Genomic DNA, 21,924 nt, shown 5'->3' on the forward strand with positions numbered 1-21,924 from the left:
GTATTTTTAGTTAATTAGTAGGTTAGAAACTTGGTCAACAAATTAATCACATGCGATACATGTTGATAGCTTGGAGAATAAGTTAACTATGTGGCACCCATATAAGAAACTTGCCTTATAAGTTAAGATACATGTTATGCAAAGTCAAAATGTTGTTACGGATATATATATATATTTATTCTAATATTTATTTATATAATGAAGTAAAAATAGATAAAAGTAGATTTATTTCATAATATTTTTTAGAGATGCTTCTTAGAAGCTTCATAGATATTGCTTTAACTTTACATGTGTTTGTAGTTGATTGATAGATTAGAAACTTGATCAACAAGTTAATCACATGTTGGTAGCTTGTGGAGCAAGCTAACTATATGGTATACATATAGAAAACTTGCCTTATAAGTTAAGATACATGTTTTGTAAAGTCAATACTTTTTAAAGATTCTATAAGACATCTCTACATAGCTTCTAGTTAATAGTATATATGGAGGCAGAAAAGAAGTATTTTTTACTCTTGTGAATGCCTTTCTAGTCTTTAGTCGTGTTTTAAGACTTTCTAGTCTTCTTGTTTTTAGTAATAGTCATTCTAGTTTAATATTATATCATCTTTAAATGATTTTTTAGTCTTTTAAGTGGCACAAAAGTGTATTGACATTTTAATTCTTAGATATTTATATCCTTGCTAATTTGACAAGAGTACTAACTTATTGTTCTTGCTTTTAGAAGTGAGTGAATAACTCCACTTCTATTGTTGTGTTTTAAAGGTTTCAAATTATCCACCTTCAAATAAATTATTTATTTTTCTAATACCAATTTTTTCTTTAAATAGAACTAATTATCTTTCTTTATAAAAAAATTCATTCAATATTAGACATTGTAAATTATTCTCTTTTAATTGACTTGAGGATTTATCAAGTTATTTGAAATAGATGAAAAAATCATAGATATTATATTTGGAAGAAATAAAAATAGATTTGCAACTATTGTAGATCTTCATGAATATATAAATACTTTTAGAGTAGAAATTTCACACATCACTAGTACCAACCATAGAAACAATAATTCTATGTCTATAAAAGAAGTTCAAAATTTATGGCAAGAAGTTGTATAATTAAAAGAATCATGTAGATCAAAATCACAACCAAATTTAAGAAATTTTACTTCTACAAGTACGATGGATACACAAATTAGTATGCCCAATAAATTTGATGCAACAAGATCAAAATTTTGAAGATTTTTGCAACAAATTAAGCTCTATCTAAGGTTGCATTCCTTCTAATACCTTGATGGACTAACTCAAGTTGGATTCACAGGCACACTTATATTTAAAAGTATACTTTTTTGATTTATATTATTAATAAAAAAAAGATTTATAACTCCTTTATGATTTGAATTCATTCCAAGCAGTTTATGGCTACATTTGGAGATAGTGATTGAAAAAGAATAACAAAGACAAATCTCTTATTTTTACAACATGGATTACAATAAGCTATCATATATGCTAATAAATTCTAAAATCTTGCTTGCAATATGGACTAAAATGACAAAGCCTTTATCAATCAATTTTGATATGGATTGAAAGATGACGTCAAAGATTTATTATTGATATGTTAAAAAAAAATCTTTAAAATAATTTATTACTCAAGCCATTGCATGTGACAATTGATTATTTGAAAGGCTTCAAGATCAAAGATTTGGCTCGCGAGGAATAAACTAAGTAATGACAATAGCTTCCAAGTTTTTAGAAACTTATTCATCAAAATAAAAATCAATGAAAATTAAAACAATACACTTTAAATCCTTCACTAAGCAAAAAAATTCTTGACATTATTAAGAAGGTTTGTGCTTATATTGTGGACGAGTTAAACATATTGTTTTATATTTTTTAAAGAAGCAATCTAAATACAAAATAAGAAAGATATTTGCCAAAGAAGAAATGTGTCAAAAAATGAGTTTTTCTAGCTATAATAAAGATCGTACGGCTAGAATCATGTGCAATACCTAATAAAGATCATATTTTTTCCTTGGATCCCTCACATTGTTTTATAATAGATATGTCTTTAGGACTTGAAAATCACAAAATCTTTACAGTATTAGATTTCAGAGACTTAGCTTGTTTTATATATAAAGACTTTATCAAAAAAATAAGAAATATCTTTACTCAAGAAAACTAAATTCATACATGTAGAAGTCATAAATGATTGTTTGTTGTCTTTTGGAGACATTATTAAAGAATTTTTTCTTTTACATGTAACAATTAAAGATCATAATAGTACAATAATATTTAATACAATAAGATCGTCCTTCAATCCAATTATTTTGGAATTATTGTGATTAAAAAAATATAACCTTCAAATAAATTGAATTTTTTATAATTTTAATTATTTCTATAATTTAATTTAAAATAATAATAGTAAAATAAAATTAGATAAGCTTAATATATTAAAACTCTTCTTGATAGATGCAAGAACCTTCACACATATGACAAAAGAAGGGTCATTTTTTGCTATGTATGCTACATCTATTTTCAATAGTAAAAAGACGTGAAGTAGTATTCTTAACTAGTATTGAAATTTTCAAGATATTTTTCAAAAGAAGAATGCAGATATTCTTTTAAAGAATTGATTCTATGATTGTAAAATTAATCTATGAGAGCGAATTCAACTACCATTCAAATCCATCTATAACTTATCTCAAAATGAATTGATTGCACTAAAGAAATATATTGATAAGAACTTACCTAAAAATTTCATATGTCATTTAAAATTTCTAGTAGGAACTCCAATTTTATTTGTGAAGAAAAAAGATAGATCTTAGTGGATGTGCATAGACTATTGAGGACTTAATAAGTTCACAATCAAGAATATGTATCCCTTAGTTTTAATTTTAAGTCTTCTTGACCAATTCAATTAAATAAAGATATGTAAAAAAATAGATTTAGGAAGAATATACAACTTTGTTTCCATTAAAGAAGGAAATGACTGAAAGATTACTTTTCAAACTAGGTATAGACATTTTGAATATAATGTCATACTTTTTGGACTTATAAATTTACTAACTACTTTTCAACATCTCATAAATAATGTCTTTTATGAGTTTTTTTAATGATTTTATTGTATGTTATTTAGATGATATTTTAACATAATCTAAGAATGTAGAAGAACATGAATTTTATATTTTTCATGTATTACAAAAAATTAGAAATGCAAGATTATATGTAAAAATAAAAAAATATGTATTCTATACTATTCAAGTTGATTTCTTAAAAAATTTCATTTTCAACAAAGGATTAATGATGGATCTTAAGAAAGTTCAAACTATTATAGATTGGAAGTTCCAAAAATAGTCAAATATATGTAATATTTCTTGAGATTTTTTAATTATTATCAAATCTTCATCTTGAATTTTTTTCAAGTTATAGCTCTTCTTACATGTATGATATGTAAAGAAAAACTTAAGTTGAGTAAAGAAGCTAAAACATCTTTTAAAACCTTGAAGACAACATTTATTTTTGTACCAATTTTGTATTGTATCAATTTTTGAATATATTCTTTATAGGAAGAAATCCATCAGATTTTGTTATAGATGCTATTTTATTAAAAATGGGAGAAAATGATAAGCTCTATTTGGTAGTTTTTTATTCTAAGAAATTTTTAATGACAAAGATTAATTATGAGATCTATGACAAAAAGCTTATTACAATTGTAGATTCATTTCAAGAATAGCATCATTAGCTAGAAAGTAGTTTTAGTCCAATTATTATATATATGGATCATAAGAACTTCAAATATTTTATATTGGCATGTATTTTGAATTGTTTCAAGCTTATTGGAATATGTCTTTATTAAAATTTGATTTCAAGATCACCTATAGATCCAAAAAAACAACAAGGTTTATTCAATGTTCTTTTTAAATATTTTTATCTTACACCAAAAGAAAGAGATGTAACTTTTGATCAATAAAGAATAATTCTCTTAAAATTGGAGCTTTTTCATCTTTGAGCAATAAAATTAATATTGATTATTGATTGAATTATTTTCAAGAAAAATTCAATCAAGTATATCTTTTGATCTTCTTATTTATGATACCAAAAATAATTCCTTTAAGTCTTATGATACTTCCAAGTTTGAGTTCAAAAATAATCTACTCTACTTCATGAGATAATTATATATTTTAAAAGATAAAGTATAATTACATATTCTTCAAGCTTGTTATGACTATTTTATAGTTAGATATTTTGGATACAACAAGATTTTGAAGCTAATATTTAAAAAAAATTGATGGCTTCAAATGTAGAAGGTAGTCGTAGATTTTGTATAATTATATAATATTTGTTTAAGTTCCAAAATCCCTCATCATTGACCTTATAGACTTTTTGATCAATTACTTATTGTAAAATAATCATGGTCTTTTGTTTTTATAGATTTTATTACAAAACTTTTAATTTTAGATTTGTATGATTTTATATTTATAATAATAGATTATTTTACAAAGATAACATATTTTTTACCATGAATAAAATCTATCATAGGTGAAAAAATGGCTAAATTTTTTTTTGACAATTTTTATTGCTATCATGGATTATCAAAGGATATTATATCAGATAGGAAGATTCAATTTATATCAAGATTTTAGAGAATCCTTTTTAAGATTTTAAAGATAGATATAAAACTATCTTCAATTTTTCATCCTCAAATTGATAGGCAAATAAAATTGGTAAATAAAGTTCTAAAGTAATATTTGAGATATATCATCAATTATCATCAAGATGATTAGTTAATTCTTTTGCCATTGGCAGATTTTGTGTACAATAATTTAGTACATTTTTTTATTCAACAAATACTTTTTCTTTGTCAATTATGGTTATCATCTATGACTTGATACTTTAAATTTTTTAAAAGTTGATAATCTTATGGCAAAATTTTTGGAAAATTATTTGTCAAAGCTACATGCAATAATGAAGGTACATTTAAAAGAAGTTCAAGAATGACAAAAAAAATCAATGTGGATGCCTATTGCAAAGAACAACCATAATTTAATGCAGGTGATAAGGTATGGCTATTTTATTGTAATATCAAGATTACTTGTTCTTGTGACATGTTGGACTATCATAAGTTTGGATGTTTTTTTATTAGTAAACGAGTCAATTTCATTGCTTATCAATTACATCTATTGTAATCTATAAAGATTCATTTTATATTTCACATATTTCATCTTAAGTCAAATAAGATAATGAATATCTTTGGAAGAAGACAAATATCACTTCGTCCTATAGAAGTGAATAATAATCAAGAATTTGAGTTGAAAGAAGTCTTAAATTCAAGGTGGCACCAAAATAGATTAGAATGCCTTATTCATTAGCGTGGATATAATATTAATGAACACACATGGAAGCTAGCAAAAAATCTTATAAATGTAATAAAGAATGTTGAGGCTTTTTATTAACAATATCTATAAAAACCAAGATAAAAAATAACATATCTTTGCTATAAAAAAATAAAATAAAACAAAGATAACATTCTATCTTTGATTCTTGTTTATAATTTTTGTGTATTTGTGACTTTAATAAGATAGAGAATCAACAACCAATAGATTCAATTTAAGAACTATCACTTACTGACTTATCAAATAAGACATTGCTATTGTCACAACCTTCAAGACCATCTAATTGAGATTAAAATCTTTAAGAAAAAAATATCCTTTTCAAATAAATGGCAAGATACAAAATATTTGATATCATAACTTTGGAAAGAACTCTTCATGTTTGATGATTTTATTAGAAATAAAAATGACTCTTGATGATATTTCAAATGTTTTATTTGAAAAAAGTTATAAAGGTGTCAATAATGATCAAACAAGAGGATAAACTTTCCATCCTAATATGGGAGACTATTGATGACTAAGAAGATCTATCAACTATTTGTAAAGATTACAAAGATCAAAATATGTAATAATTAGAATTCACTGTATCTTGAATTTTTTCAATACATAATGACCACTCCTTATGGAACTCATTCCTAGAAGAAGGAAATAATATTACAAAAATATATATTTATTCTAATATTTATCTATATAATTAAATAGAAATAAGTAAAAATAGATTTATTCTTTAATTTTTTTTTTATTGATGCTTTTTAGAAGCTTTATAGATGTTACTTTGACTTTATATGTATTTGTAGTTAATTGATAGGTTAGAAACTTGGTCAACAAGTTAATCATGTATTCATAGCTTGTAAAAAAAGTTAATTATGTGGCATACATATAGAAAACTTGCTCTACAAGTTAAGATACGTGTCTTGCAAAGTCAATACTTTTTGGAGGTCCTATATATTATTACTACATAGTTCTTAATAAAGATTATATATGGAGATAAGAATGAAGCATTTTTTACTCTTATCAATGTCTTTTTAGTTCTTAATCTTATTTGAAGACTTTTTAGTCTTTTTATCTTTAGTAATACCTATTTTAATTTAATATTAAATCATCTTTGAGTAATTTTTTAGTCTTTTGAATAGCACAAGAATATATATATATATATATATATATATATATATTAAAAGCAGATTTTTTTTCATAAGATATAAATATATTAAAAGTTGTAGATTATTTTTTTTTAAATTGATATTATTTTTAATATTTCTTTTGTTTTCAAGTTCTTTCTTTTACTTATCTTAAGAAATATTAAACATCTCTTTTTCTCTAAGTCTTATCATTGTAGAGCTTATCAAAATAAAGAATGCAATGGCAAAAATATAAGAATAATTAAAAGAGTTAATGCTTAAAATGCATCAACTCAATTTACTATGATAAAGAAGAATAAGAAAGCTTGAAAGTGGAGACATAGAAATGATTGAAGTTGCTTCAATATCTATACCAAATCATATTCTTTCTCTCGTGATGGAACACCATTTAAGTATTAGAGAACCAAGAATTGCCTTACTTGAGAAGTTTGATGATACAAAATAAAAGATTTGAGGATTCATCAATCAAGTACAATTAACAATTAAACCTCAATTCTAAAGCTATTTAATTCAAAAATAATTTGTCAACTTTATTGAAATATTACTTTTTGGTTTTGTATTATCATAATTTTTTTTTTTTTTTTGAATAATATGATCTAATATTGGACAATTTGAAAGCTTTTTTGGTAAAGTTTTGATCTATACATAAAAATATGATGCAATTTATGTTGTAAAAAATAAGATTTATATTTTTCTATAAAAAAATCAATGTATAATATTTTATGCTTTATAACTTTAAAAACTTATAATTGATATGAAGTGGAATAATATTGAATTTATTAGCCAATTATTTTATAGATTATAATATGAAGTAAAGAAATTGATGCTCTATTTATGTAATCCTCCAATATTGAGTTAAGAAATTGATTTTGCTTTAAAGTGTGATAATTGACTTTTTTGATTTTGGTCTGAGAATTGCATATGTAGGCTTCAATGTTATTACAATTCAATGGCAGTACCAACATCTTTTAAGTACATACCTTTGAAAGTAGAAGATATACAAATTGATGTCATATGTTTAAAATCTCTTATTGAGCAAGAAAAGACTCATTGTTATAAAAAAAGATAAGATTTATATTATGGAAAATCAAATTATATTATTCAAAATTATCCAAAGAAATAATACAATTATAAAATAAAAAGTACAACTATAAAAAAAATAATATGTTAGAAAATAAGTTTGTTTAGCTATAATAAGGATTAGGTGGCTGGAACCTTGTACAACACCTAATAAAGGTCCTATTTTTTCTTTGGAACCTTCCCTTTGTTTCACAATAGATATTAATTTAAGACTTAAACATCATAAAGTTTCTATCTTACTAAATTTAAGAGCCTTAATTTATTTTTTAGATGGATTTTTTAAAAGGTACAACATATCTTTAGTAAAAAAAAAAAAAAAAAAAAAAAAAAAAAAAAAACTATTCATATAGAAGTCATAAATGATCATTTATTATGTACTAGAGACATTATTTATAAAAAAAATCCTTTAAAAGTAGTAATTAATGATCATAGCAGCTTTGTGATATTTAATATCATTAGATCTTTTTTAATTTTATTATTTTAGATTTATTATACTTAAAAAAATATAATTCTTAAATAAATTAGATTTTTTATAGTCTTGACTTTTTTCAAAGTATAAGTAAGAATATAATTAATTAAGTAGAAAGTCATAAGTTTAGCATAACCAAACCTATATTTGTAGATGCAAGAACTTTTTTGTATGTTGCAAAAAAATGATCACCTTATATCATTTATGCTATACTTGTTCTAATAGAAAAAAGACTTCAAATGGCATTTCTAGCCAGTATTAAGATTTTCAAGTTATATTTGAAAAAGAAATGTGAATATTATTTTGAAATATTATCTCTATAAGTACTCAATTGGCCTTTAAAAAAGAGTTTAACTATCATTTGGACCAATCTATAATTTATCACAAAATGAATTGGTTGAACTTAAAGAATATATTAAAGAAAATCTAGCCAAGAACTTCATACACCATTATAAATCTCTAGCTAGAGTTTTAATTTTAATTATGAAGAAAAAAGATGGATCATTACAGATATGTCTTGATTATCAAGGATTCAATAAGATCACCATTAACAATAATTACTCGCTACTTTTGATATCTAGCCTTCAAGATCAGTTGAATCAAGTTAAAATCTATACAAAAATAGATCTACAAAAGTCATACAATTTGATATGTATTAAAAAATATATATATATTACATTTCAAACTAAGTACAAATATTTTGAATATAATATCATGCCTTTTGGATTTACAAATGTACTACCAACTTTTCAACATCTAATAAATGATATTTTTTGAGAGTTTTTGGATGATTTTATTATTTGTTATTAGAAAAAATATTTTTAATTATTCTAAAAATATAAAATATAAAATTCATTTTTATTATGTGTTATAAAAATTAAGAAATAAGAGACTCTATGTCAAGATAAAAAAGTGTACATTTCATATTATTCAAGTCAAATTTTTAGGATACATCATTTTAAATGATGTATTTATGATGGATTTTTAAAAAATTCAAACTATTATGGATTGAAAGATTCCGAAATTGTAAGAGATATCTAATACTTTTTGAAATATGTCAACTACTACCAAATCTTTATTAAGGATTTCTCTCAAGTTGCAATTCCACTTACATGTTTAACTTGTAAAGACAAACTTCAATAGAATTAAGAAGCAAAAATAATATTTAAAGTTTTGAAGAAAGCCTTTATTTTTACACCAATCTTATATCATATCAACTTTTTGAAGCTATTTTTTTTTTATAGAAATAGATACATCAAACTTTGCTTTGGGTGTTGCATTATTGTAAACAGAAACAAATGATAAACTTCACTTTATAGTTTTTCATTTTAATTTTTTTTAACAACCAAGATCAACTACAAGATCTACCAAAAGAACTTCTTGCAATCATGGATTTATTTCAAAAATAGTGCCATTATCTAGAAGTCATTCCTAGTCTAATCACTAAATATATATGAATCATAAGATCTTTGAGTATTTTATGTTAATACATGTTTTGAATCATTGCTAAGTCTATTAGAGCATATCTTTGTCAAGATTCAAATTAAAGATCACTTATTTACTAGAAAAAAAATAAGGTTTATTAGATATACTTTCTAAATGATCTTACCTTATACTAAAGAAAATAAATTTTTCTTTTGATCAATAATAAATAGTTCTCTTGAAGCCAAAAAATCTTCATTTTTGAGTAATGAAATTAATATTAATTATTAATTCAATTTTTATTAAGTAATTTCAATCAAGTATGTCTTTTAATTTTCTTATTCATGATATTAAAGAAAATCTTTCAAAGTCCTATGATACTTCTAAGTTTGAATTCAAAAATAATCTATTATATTTCAAGGAATCCTTATATGTTTCAGAAGTTGAAACTTGATTACATGTTCTTTAAGCTTCTCACAACTTTCTAACAATAAGACATTTTGAATATAATAAGACTTTGAAACTAATATCTGAAGATTTTGATAGTTCAAAATATGGAAGGTAGTTAAAAATTTTATATAATCATGTGATGTTTGTTCAAGATAAAAAATTCCTTGTTATCATCTTTACAGACTTTTTCAACCATTATCTATTTCAAAATAATCATGGTCTTTTATTTTTATGGATTTTATTATAGATCTTCTGGTCTAAGATTCTTATGACTTCATATTTGTGATAATATATTAAATCATGTAAAAAATCTATCATAGGTAAAGAAACAATTAAACTTTTCTTTGAAAACATCTATTGCTATTGTGGATTATTTAAAGATATTATATAAGATAGAAGAACTTATTTTATATCAAGATTTTAGAGAATACTTTTTAAACTTCTAAAGATAGACATAAAACTATCTTTGGCTTTTTATCCTCAAATTGATGGATATATAAGTATGTAAATCAAGTTTTAAAATAATATTTGAGATGTACCATCAACTATCAATAAGATGATTAGATAATTTTTTTGCCATAAGTAAAGTTTTCTTATAATAATATGATATATTCTTCTATATAATATACACCTTTCTTTCCTAATTATGGTTATCATCTACAACTTGATGACTTTAATTTTTTAAAATTTGACAATCTTATAGCAAATATTGTTTTGTTATATCATATTATAACAAATTATTTATTTGATTTATATACAATAATGAAGGTACAATTAAAAGAGGTTCAAGAATAACAAAAGAATAATATAAATATATATCACAAGCAATGAGTCTATTTCTATATTGGTGATAAGGTATGATTATTTTATTATAATATTATAACTATTTGCTCTTGTCACAAATTGAATTATTGTAGACTTGGATTTTTTTTTATTTATGAATAAGTCAATCTAATTCTATATTGATTATATCTACCAGAGTCTCATATTTCATGTATTTATTTTAAAATCATATAAGACAGTGAATATTTTTAAAAGAAGACAAATATCATTACTTTCTATAGAAATAGATAATAATCATGAATTTGAGATAAAAGAAGTCTTAGACTCAAGGTGGTGCCAACTTAGGTTAAAATATCTTATTCATTGGCATAAATATAATATTAGCAAATATACATGAAAGCCAACAAAAAATCCTATAAATGCAATAGAGAAGGTTAAAGATTTTTATCAACAACATCTATCACAATGAAGATAAAACATAAAAAAATCCTTTGCTATAAAAGAAACACGATTTTAAAAAAATTGTATTCTATCTTTATTCTTGTTTATAGTTTTTGTGGTATTGAAGAGATCAAGAATCAAGAGCCAATAGATTCAAATCAAGTGCCATCATTTGTAGACTAATTAGACAAGACATTATAATTATTATAATTTTTAAGATAATATAATAGAGATGAAGATATTTAAAAGTGACATGTTCTTCCTCAAATAGATGGTAAGATACAATACATTTGATATCACAACTTGGAAAGAGAGTCTTGATATTTGATGATTTTATTGGAGGTAGGAACAACTCTTGATGGTATTACAAATGTTTCATTTGAAAGAAGTTACAACAGTTTCAACAATGATCATATAACATGGTGGTCTTTTCATCCTACAATGAGATATTATCAATAGATGAGAGGACCTATCAACTACCTTCAGAGGGAACAAAGGTCAAAATACGTGGCAATTATAATTCACTGTATCTTACACTTCTTCAACATATAATCATCGATCTTTATGGAACTTATTCTTAAAAGGAGAGATAATGCAATGGATATATATTTATTATAGTTATTATCTAAGTAATATGAATAGATAGAAGTAAGTAAAAATAGATTAATTTCATAATATCTTCTAGAAAAGATTCTTAAAAATTTTATAGATTTTATTTTGACTTTACATATATTTTTAGTTGATTGATAAAGTAGAAACTTGGTCAAAAAATTTATCATATACCACACATATTAATAGCTTGTAAAACAAGCTAACTATGTAGTACCTATATAAAAAAATTACCTTGCAAATTAAGATACATGTTATGCAAAGTCAATACATTTTAGAAGTCCTATAAAACATTGACACATAGCTTCTAGATAGATAATATATATAGAGGCAAGAATGAAGCCTTCTTCACTCTTATCAATTCTTTTTTTACTTCTAGTCTAATTTCAAGAGTCTCTAATCTTTTGGCAATAGCCATTCCAATTTTTTTTAATATATATATACTTTCATATTTCTATTTATTATAATTTTTTAAAAAAGTCTCACTTCTTTATTTGTTTTCATTTAGTTCTTGTCCTTGATACTTTTTTAATTATAATCACTCATTTTTTGTAATATCATTATCAAGGAATATTAATATTTAAAATTTTATATTTAAAAAAATACATAAAAAGTGTTGGATAGATAAAGAATCTATTGTATTTTTTTATTTTTTTATTTTTTTAATACAACTCTTCCTATATTTATTTGATTGTGCAATAACACGGCTATAGAATTTATATGATTTTTTTCAATAACAATCTAAAACATATGCATAGTAAGCACAATGATGTAAACTAATACAAGAAGTAATTATAATAATTATAATTATTAAGTAAATAGTATGAAATAAACTTCATAATTACATCTTTTTCATCTATACTTTTTCTTGATAATGCTATAGATAATGTCATAATTATTTTTTATAGATTTCTTTTTAGCATCAAATCTATCAACTCTAAGTCAATCCATGCTAAATTGTAGCAATGTTTGTTTGATCAATAAAATAGAATATCAAAGTTGAATTATTTTTACAAGTATTATGTTTAAATTACATATATAAACATGCAAAAAACTCAAATTTCAACAAAATATATACTTAAAGAAGTACAAAAAAATATATAAATAAAATTTGAAGTTTTAAAGTCTAAAATATCAACTCTATATTATATTTTTATTTTTTCCATAATAAATTGTATATAATACAATAGATAAGAAACTTTTAAAAAATATTTTTTAACATATAATATCTTTTGCTTCTAATAAGATGTGCTTAAAAGAAGAATTTTTAGACTTTGTTGATTTTATTACAAATCATTTTTTTAGTATTAATTATTTACAAAAATAAAAAAGAATAAATTCATAATATTTTTTTTCTTTTTAAAATAATTATTTTTTATGATTTTAATACATCATAATAAAATAAAGTCTCTACAGTTAAATCTTGTATAAAACTCAAAGTTGCCTTAACTAACATGTAGAAGCTAAAATACTTCTTAATGAGTTCTATGATTTGCTTATCTTCAATGTGCGCTTTTATTTATAAGTGAAACTTTTTTTCACAAAAACTTTGCATGAATAGCTTGGAAAGACCATTCTTAGATAAATACATGATCAAATCGAATAGATTCTATTGAATCAAATATTCTAAAAGAAGTTCAATATTTATCATATTCATGACAACTATAACATTTAAGTTGCAATTAAATCAGATACTTGAATGTAAAAATAATGACTGAAAAATGCTTACAACTTTTTGTCCTCATCAAAGATGCTACAAGATGTAATAATCAAAAAACATCTATCTTTATTAGAATCTAACAACCAAACTTAATAAAATAAATACAATCAGTTTGAAGTTTATTTTATATAATTAGCTAGGCATGCAAGCAATTACTAATCTAATTATATGCATTTGATACACATTATTATTAATCTAAAAATTTTATAAAAATATTCTTATACATAAAATCAATCATTTTTAACATGAGCATTATAGGCGCATTCATTTCAATTAATGCCACTTATCATAAGAATTCTACACTTATAATATTTTGAAGTTGCATCAAAATCGTAAATATATTATTATAGATTATTTAAAATATGACAACTAACGAGCCTTGTAACTAAGTACCAACATAAAAATATAATTTTTATTAAAAGCATGATAAGTTAAATTCTATATTGATTCAAAGAGATATTAAGATGCAAAGACAAATCATTTATTCAATTCTACAAATTTTAGGTGGCAATTATTTAATACACATTGATAATCAAATTATTATGCATAGAACATTGATGAAGATTTTTAAATAATTTTAATTTATAAAATTTAAAATATATTATTAAAAGACTAATATATTTATTGCAAGTACAATATAAGAGTATTTATTGAATAAAATATATTTTGTCCTTTTTTGCTTTTATAATAGCATTTGAAGATACATTTACATTGTACAATTAGGATTGCAATGGAAGTGACTCAAATTTCACTTAAATTACAAACTTAAAACTTTATTATACTAAATTTCTCAATTATTTGGCTTCTAATATTTTTATAATACCATAAATCAATATATAATTATCAAATTTTTAGATGAACCATATCAACAATGAATATCTAAATATGTTAATAAAGTATGATAAAACTTGTGGTGCTTGTTCAAAAATCCAAGCTCCACTTATAACTTCTTGGCCTCTTAAAAATAAATTTTATTTAACAAATTCAATAAATTAAGTCAATAATAGTAATTCTTCAAAGAAAAAATAAAATAATAAATTATCTAAATTAAAAACACAAGCTAACCTAATACCTTAGATAATAGTATGTACAACATTTTTAAATAAAATAAACCAAAATATGTTAAAATAAAAAATCAAATGAACTAACAATCATTATTTTATATAAATTAATCACTAATTTTTTTCTTCTTTGCTAACTCCTTCAAAAAGGATATCTACCTAGCTTATATTTTTTATTCTATTTGCCTATAATCCTAAACTTTACTTCTATAGTCTTTAATAAACTTCCAATTTTTTTAATCCAAATATAATCTTTATAATAGTATTTTTTTATAAATAAAAAATCCAAATCTAGTTTCTATGTTTACTGATGTAAATTCTTTTTCTTCTTCCATTTCATCCAAACCGTTTTGAACTTCTTATTCAAAACCATTTTGTACAAGATCATCTTTTAATTCAAGAATTTTTTTGGTTTGAACTTAAAGCATACTTGGCACTCCATTAGAAATAATCAAATTATCTACTACATTGAAGTATCTTCCATGCCTTCTTATGTGCTCTATTCTATATTCACCTCTTAAAATTTTAGAAGTTATTATTTTATTTGATAGTCAAGGAAATATATCAACCATAAGCTTTACATAATTATCATGAAATTAATAGAATGCCATTACTATACCATGGAATATATTTTTTTAACATTTCATAGAAATTATACAAAATAAAGAATGTCACCTACCTCAACTTTGGTTTTTTCTATACAAATTGACTTGAAATTGGCCTTAATATCATTCAACTTGGTCTTCAATTCTTCCAAGTCTTTTTTTGGTCCATCATGTTTTTTTGCAAAAAAATAGATGCATTATTTGTAGCCTTCAATTCTTTTTCAATTCCAAAATAATTAAATTTGACTATGATGATTATATGTTGTGTTACTTTAAAAAATAAGAAAGAATAAAATAAAATAAAATAAAATAAAATATTAGATTTTAATATTAAGCCAAGGAAGTTATGTATTCAGTATAGAAGAAGATATTTGTAAAAGTTACCTTGATATAAAAGCCTTTTATTTCTTTAATTTGATGCTATAAAAATACAACATTAAAAATAATCTAAACCACTTTATAATCCAATGATAGAGCCAAAACTCTTTTTATATTGCAATTGCTTAAAAAACAAGATGCAAAGATGTATCTCACTTTTTTATATCTAATACAATCAAAGATATAAAGTTTTTAAATTCTTTTAGAAATAATAATAAGGTTTTGTATTTTTATATATTCAAATTTATAAAAAATGTGAAACTACCAAATTCTTTTGGCAATAATGTTAAATTTAAATATTCTTCTATAGCCAATTTAATCAAAGATGTGATGTTTTTCAATTCTTTTAGCAATGATGAGAAGCTTGAATACCATCTTGCATGTACTAAAGTCAAAGATGTGAAGTTGTCCAATTCTTTTGACAATGATGTCAAGCTTAAACATCTTCTCATATCTAATATAATTAAAGATGTGAGGATGCACAATTCTTTTGGTAATGACATTAAGCTTAAACACCCTTACATGTCTAATGTAGTCAAAGAAGTTAGATTTTTTATAGATTTAAAAAATGATTCTAAATTTGAATAATCTTTCAAATTTAGACTTATTAATAAATTCATAAATTACATCTTTGATAGTAGCTTGATTATGTTATAACATCCTTCTAAATCAAGTTCTAATAGTATTGGAACTTTAAAAACAAATTTGAAAAAATATATATAAAATTATAATTCTTTAATTTCAAAACATTAAATTTCTTAAACTTTTTCTATATATCTTTTTTATTTAATAGATATGATGTTTTACCAAATAATTCTTTTTCATATTCTTTTTGATATTTTTTTCAAACTCAATATTTAGTGATAAGTATTTTAAGTTGATAGAAAGTTCTACTAACATAAGAAATCTACTCAGATTATATATATTCTATATGAAAATTTTATTACTATTAAAGCTTAATTTTTGAAGTATTAGAAAAATAAATCCTTCAATTTCAATAACTAAGTTATTATTTTGATTGTTGAAAGATAATCCTTTCAACTATATAATAATAAAATTCAAACATAACCACTTAAAAATTACCACACTTCTTGTCCACTTATTGTACATACAAAAATTTATAATAACCTTAAAATCAAAATAAAAACCTCTCATCTAAATGTATTATGATATAAAAGTACCATATTTCTATTATCTAAGTATTAATTCATATTTTTTATCATTATTTCTATATATTTTATTTTGATAAGGATCAAAAATATACCTTATTTGTAATTCCTTTTTATAGCTCTATTTTCATATTCTATGTTCTTATGCTCTTATATTCCAACTCACTTTCAAGAATCCTTTGACCTATATTTTATATTTGATTATGAATTTTTATGTTTCCACCTTTATCTATTCTTGCCAATGATTGATAAATCAATATATCTAATGTAATTTTTACAACTTCTTTTAAAATATTTTCTTCATTTTTAGTCCATATATGCAAGGCTCTTTCTTTTAGTATGACTTGAGAATACACATCACTACTAAATAAATAATATATGTCCAAAAACATGTTCTTTTCTTCATATTTTAAGTTACCAAAGTTTATTCTAAATATATTCTATAACTTGTTGTCACTATTCTTTTAATCTCTATCCAAATCTCTTCTCTTCTTCAACCTTTATAAAAATCTCTTTCAACATTTCAACCTCTTTTGACTTCTTAAAAATGCACCTATAACTTTAAGATTCAAAAGTAGGCTATTACAAGCTTTTATAATTTTATTGCCAATCTCAACAAGTTTATTAAGCAATGTCTCTTGATATCTATAAGAATGTATAATGAACAATCTCATACTTGTTTCTTCATCTAGTAATTCAATATTTATCTTATAAAATTTTACATCAAAATTTTCTATTAATTTCCAATTTTGAATTGTCACAATTAATGTACTATTACTATTAGCAAAAATTTCACCCATGGCCACAATATCTTTAATTTGGCTTTGATTCTTCACATCATCAAAGATCAAAATAATTTTATTCTTTGTAAAGAATGATTTTAACATTTTTTGAGCTCCTTTTATATCTTTTGGTTTTGATTTTTCTTTTAATTACTCCAAGATTTTGCAAGAGATTATAAAGCAATCTCTACCACTTTCATTACATTCAAAAAAACATGATTTATCATATATGTGCTTTGAATTATAGAATGCAATCTTAGCCATTCTAGTCTTACTTATTCCACCTATTCTACTAAGACATATTGCCTTCATATTGTTTTGATATAGTTGTTTGATATGCAATAAGTATTGTATTCTATCTAATAATTTATCTTCTAATTATTTAGCCTATATTTATAAACATAACCATAAATTAGTTAAATTCCTTAGTGCATGAAATTTGAAAAATATATATTTATTTAAAAGCATCTAATTAGCATCATATCACAAAGGCTAATAATTATATAACATTAAAATCAATTTAAATAATTCTATGCATATTCACCATATTTATTTATATAAATCTTATCAATGACATCCTATTGTGAGTTTCTTGTGATTGTATGAATTAATGAATCCTCTTTCTATAAATCAAATTTTAGTATTTAAGAAATACCATCTTCTTTCAAAAATAATTTCTTCAATCTCATCAATCTTTTGCAAATACTTGCAAATTTTGGTCATTACAAAAGATTTTACTTCCAATATTCTTCAATAAGCTTTTTTAGTTCATTTCAATTTGAAAGCAACTTTGATCTTTCACCCATATTTATTCTTTTTAATATCTCTCTTCTCATAGTAACATTGTAAAATGGATCTTTATTTGAAAGAATTATAGAATATTCTATCAAAAATGAATAAATATTTGCTTCAAATAGATACAACTTTATTTATACTAATTTATTTTTTAATACTTCAAAAGCTATGTATTTTATACTACCAAAGAGATTATTATTTTTTGTAGCTTTTGGATTCGTTCCAATATCAACCTTTGGCATTCTAAAATCAATCAATTTTACATCAATATATTTAGTAATCTCATTTATTATTTATTTTTTAATAATATTAAATAAGACATTTTTTGGCTTCAAATCTCAATGTACAATGTATATATTATGAAAATAACACATTCTTCTTGTAATTTGATACATAATATCAACAAAGAAAAATATGGTTTTTTTTCTTTTACTTTCAACACATTCTTTAAGCTTATTTGCATCAACTCTATTCCTAAATATAAACTTTCATTTTTATTTTTTATAGTATAAGATTGACCATTCCCAATATCATCATCTTTCAATGCAAAATAATACAAAATCAAATTGAAACGGATTAAATCTATTAAAATTCTCACTTCTTTGATAAAAAAAACTTATTATATTTAACATACATCATTTCTCCTACACACAAAAATCTCCACCATTTTATTTTGTAAACTTCTCCAAAAGATCATTTATTTATAAATTCCATACTTTTAATATTTATCATGTTTGATGACAACTTTAAAGCATCCAATTCTCTACTTTTTGTGCAATGCGTGTCCTTCAATCTTTGTAATAAATTGTTAGTTACAATATTCAAAATTTTCATTTCTACTTGTAAAGATCAACTGCTAGTATAAATTTTTATTATCACCTTCTACTTTATTAAAGGTTGAATAAATTTTTTTGTAAATATGGTATCTTCAAATGTCTTCCAATTTTGCTTTCTAAACACATCACTTACCACATCAAAATAATATTCAAATCCCAAAGAAGTTCTCTAAAAGTCTCTTTATTCTTCCATTGAGATATAGCCACTTAGCACCAAATTTTCATTTCTACAATTTTTTATCAATAATTCAGCTTTATTCACGATAATAAATAATTTATTTAATAAAATTCCATATTACATTCTATCATTGTTGTAAATTATTAGTTGTGAAAAGACCTTTATAATACAAGCAATTTTCTTATGTAGATTTATACATTGTCTTTTCTTCAAATGATCTATTCTCAATAAAGCTTGTATTCTTTCAAGACAAATTTGACATTCTTTTCAAATATTTTTATTAGTATCTTGCATACTTGATGTGGTGTCAATATATTTAACATTGTTTATAAATATTTGAATCCAAAAATCCACTACCAACCTTAAAGCCATTGATAAAAATCTTGTAAATAATTTTAAAAGATAAGTCATAATAAAATACTAATAAGTATTTTAACTTGATTCTTAATCACACATTCAAACATAGAGAGTAGTTTTAATTGAAATTAGTCAAAATTCATCAATATACATTCTATTAGATATAAAAATTAATAATTATATTATTACTTATAGCAATGTCAAATCTTCAATAAATATTCTAAATACTAAATTAAGACATTCAATCAAATTTAAAATTATCCAATTTTAGAATAATACTCACTAAGTTGTCTTTGTATTACTTATCTACTGCATTCTTCTTCAATTTTCTTGTATAAACTACTACATTTATCCTACAAAATATTTCCAAATTAAAAACCAATTTTAAAATTCCAACCTTCAATAAGACTTATTTGCACTTATAAACATAAAATAAGTATACATTCATACTATAAAGAAGTTACTACAAACAAAAAGATTATATCTTATTAATACAACCATGTTATCTCATATATATCTATTAGTCATAATTTTGTGTCTAAAGATGTAAGATATTTTAGAAGCTCAGGATGAGAAAACATTGGAAGAACTTTGATTGTATCAATTATTATTCTTTCAAATTATTGAATACTACTTAACTTCTATAATATGTAATTAATGAATTTAAAATTATTTAGATGATGGCTTACTTTCTTTGCTTTATTCTACAATCTTTCATATAATCATTTTTCATTATACTTAATTTTTTTAAAATCACATAGATTTAATTGGTTGCATCTTAAGAATTTAAGTTATGTATATTGAATCAAAAAACTATTTTAATATTGACATATTTTGGAAAGAATGGTATATTATAAATGAATTGTAGTGAATAATGACACATGATTTGTATAGCAAATAAAATATTCTTTTATAACTATCAAATGAGCCTAAATTAAAAATAATCCATTAGGTACTTATAGAGCTATGATCAATCCAACTTAGAACAATATTGAAATATTTTTTTGAATGTGGTATCCAATTACATATGAGTACTTTATAAGACCTCTTTTGACCTTGATAACTACTTCTAACCTCCTATGCATACTTTCTATAAAATTTTGGTACACAATTGCTTCAATATTATTTTATTATGCACCTATTTTTTTCCATAATTTCCAAACTTCCTTTAGTTTTAGCTTCCAATTGTTGAGTTGGCGTTTGAAGTACTGCCAAAGATATTCAATGGAATTAAGATCAAGAGACTAAGAAAGCCAATCCATTATTTTAATTCCATGATAATCAAACCACTTCTATACTAGTTTTGAATTATGCTTGGAGTCATTATCTTGTTGAAAATTCACCTCCTCTTCAAAAATACCAAATTTTTCATTGCTAGGGAGCAAATTTTTTTCAAGAAGTTCTACAAGTTGTTTGGTATCCATCCTCTCCTCAACCTTTGTTATCTTTCCAACCCTATTCCATTCTATACAATCTCACACTATTATATTTTTATCCCCATGCTTAATTGTTTCTTCGATCTTATTGTCAAGTGAAAATTGATCCTTTTGTTTCTACACCCACTTTCTACCATTTGATCCAAATTTGATGATTTTTATCTCACATGACCAAATAACCATCTTCCAATCTTCCATATTCCATTCCTTGTACTTCAGAGCAAAATCTAAGCATAGTTTTCAATGACAGATAGATAATAGTATTTTTTTTCTTCTTCATCTCAATTTTCATATTCCATTTTTTGAGAATATTTTGAATGGTTTGGATTGACACAAGCTTACTGATAATATTTTTAAAGTTTTTAGCAACCTCAATAGCATTTTTAGCCTTCCTAGTGTTGATTTGGTAAATGATTATTCTTTCATCTACTACAATGAGTTTCTTTGGTCTACTTAATTCAAGTTTTTTCCTATTCAAAGTAATCTTTTTTGCTAGCAAAGAGATAATAGCTTTATTAAAGCCAAGTTTAAAAGCAATTTAACCATAAGATTTTTGAGAATGAAGAAAAGCACATGTAATGTTGTCTTAGAAAGAACAGGAAATAGATTTCATAACTGTTCAAAGAATTGTCAAAGATACAAAAATTTGACAAAGAAATATGTTAAGATTAAAGACAAAGAATGAGATTGATAACAAAAGTTATTTAAAAGATTTCTATTTATACTATAATGAAGGTTATGAAAGTCTATGGTATTTTCTATGGAAGTTTTTAGAAGTCTAAAAAAGCTTCTAGAAGATTAAAAAGACTTCTAAAAGCCTATAGAACTTTCT

Source organism: Physcomitrium patens, chromosome 12 (assembly GCF_059467195.1).
Source record: "Physcomitrium patens ecotype Gransden chromosome 12, ASM5946719v1, whole genome shotgun sequence".
Lineage (NCBI taxonomy): Eukaryota > Viridiplantae > Streptophyta > Bryopsida > Funariales > Funariaceae > Physcomitrium > Physcomitrium patens.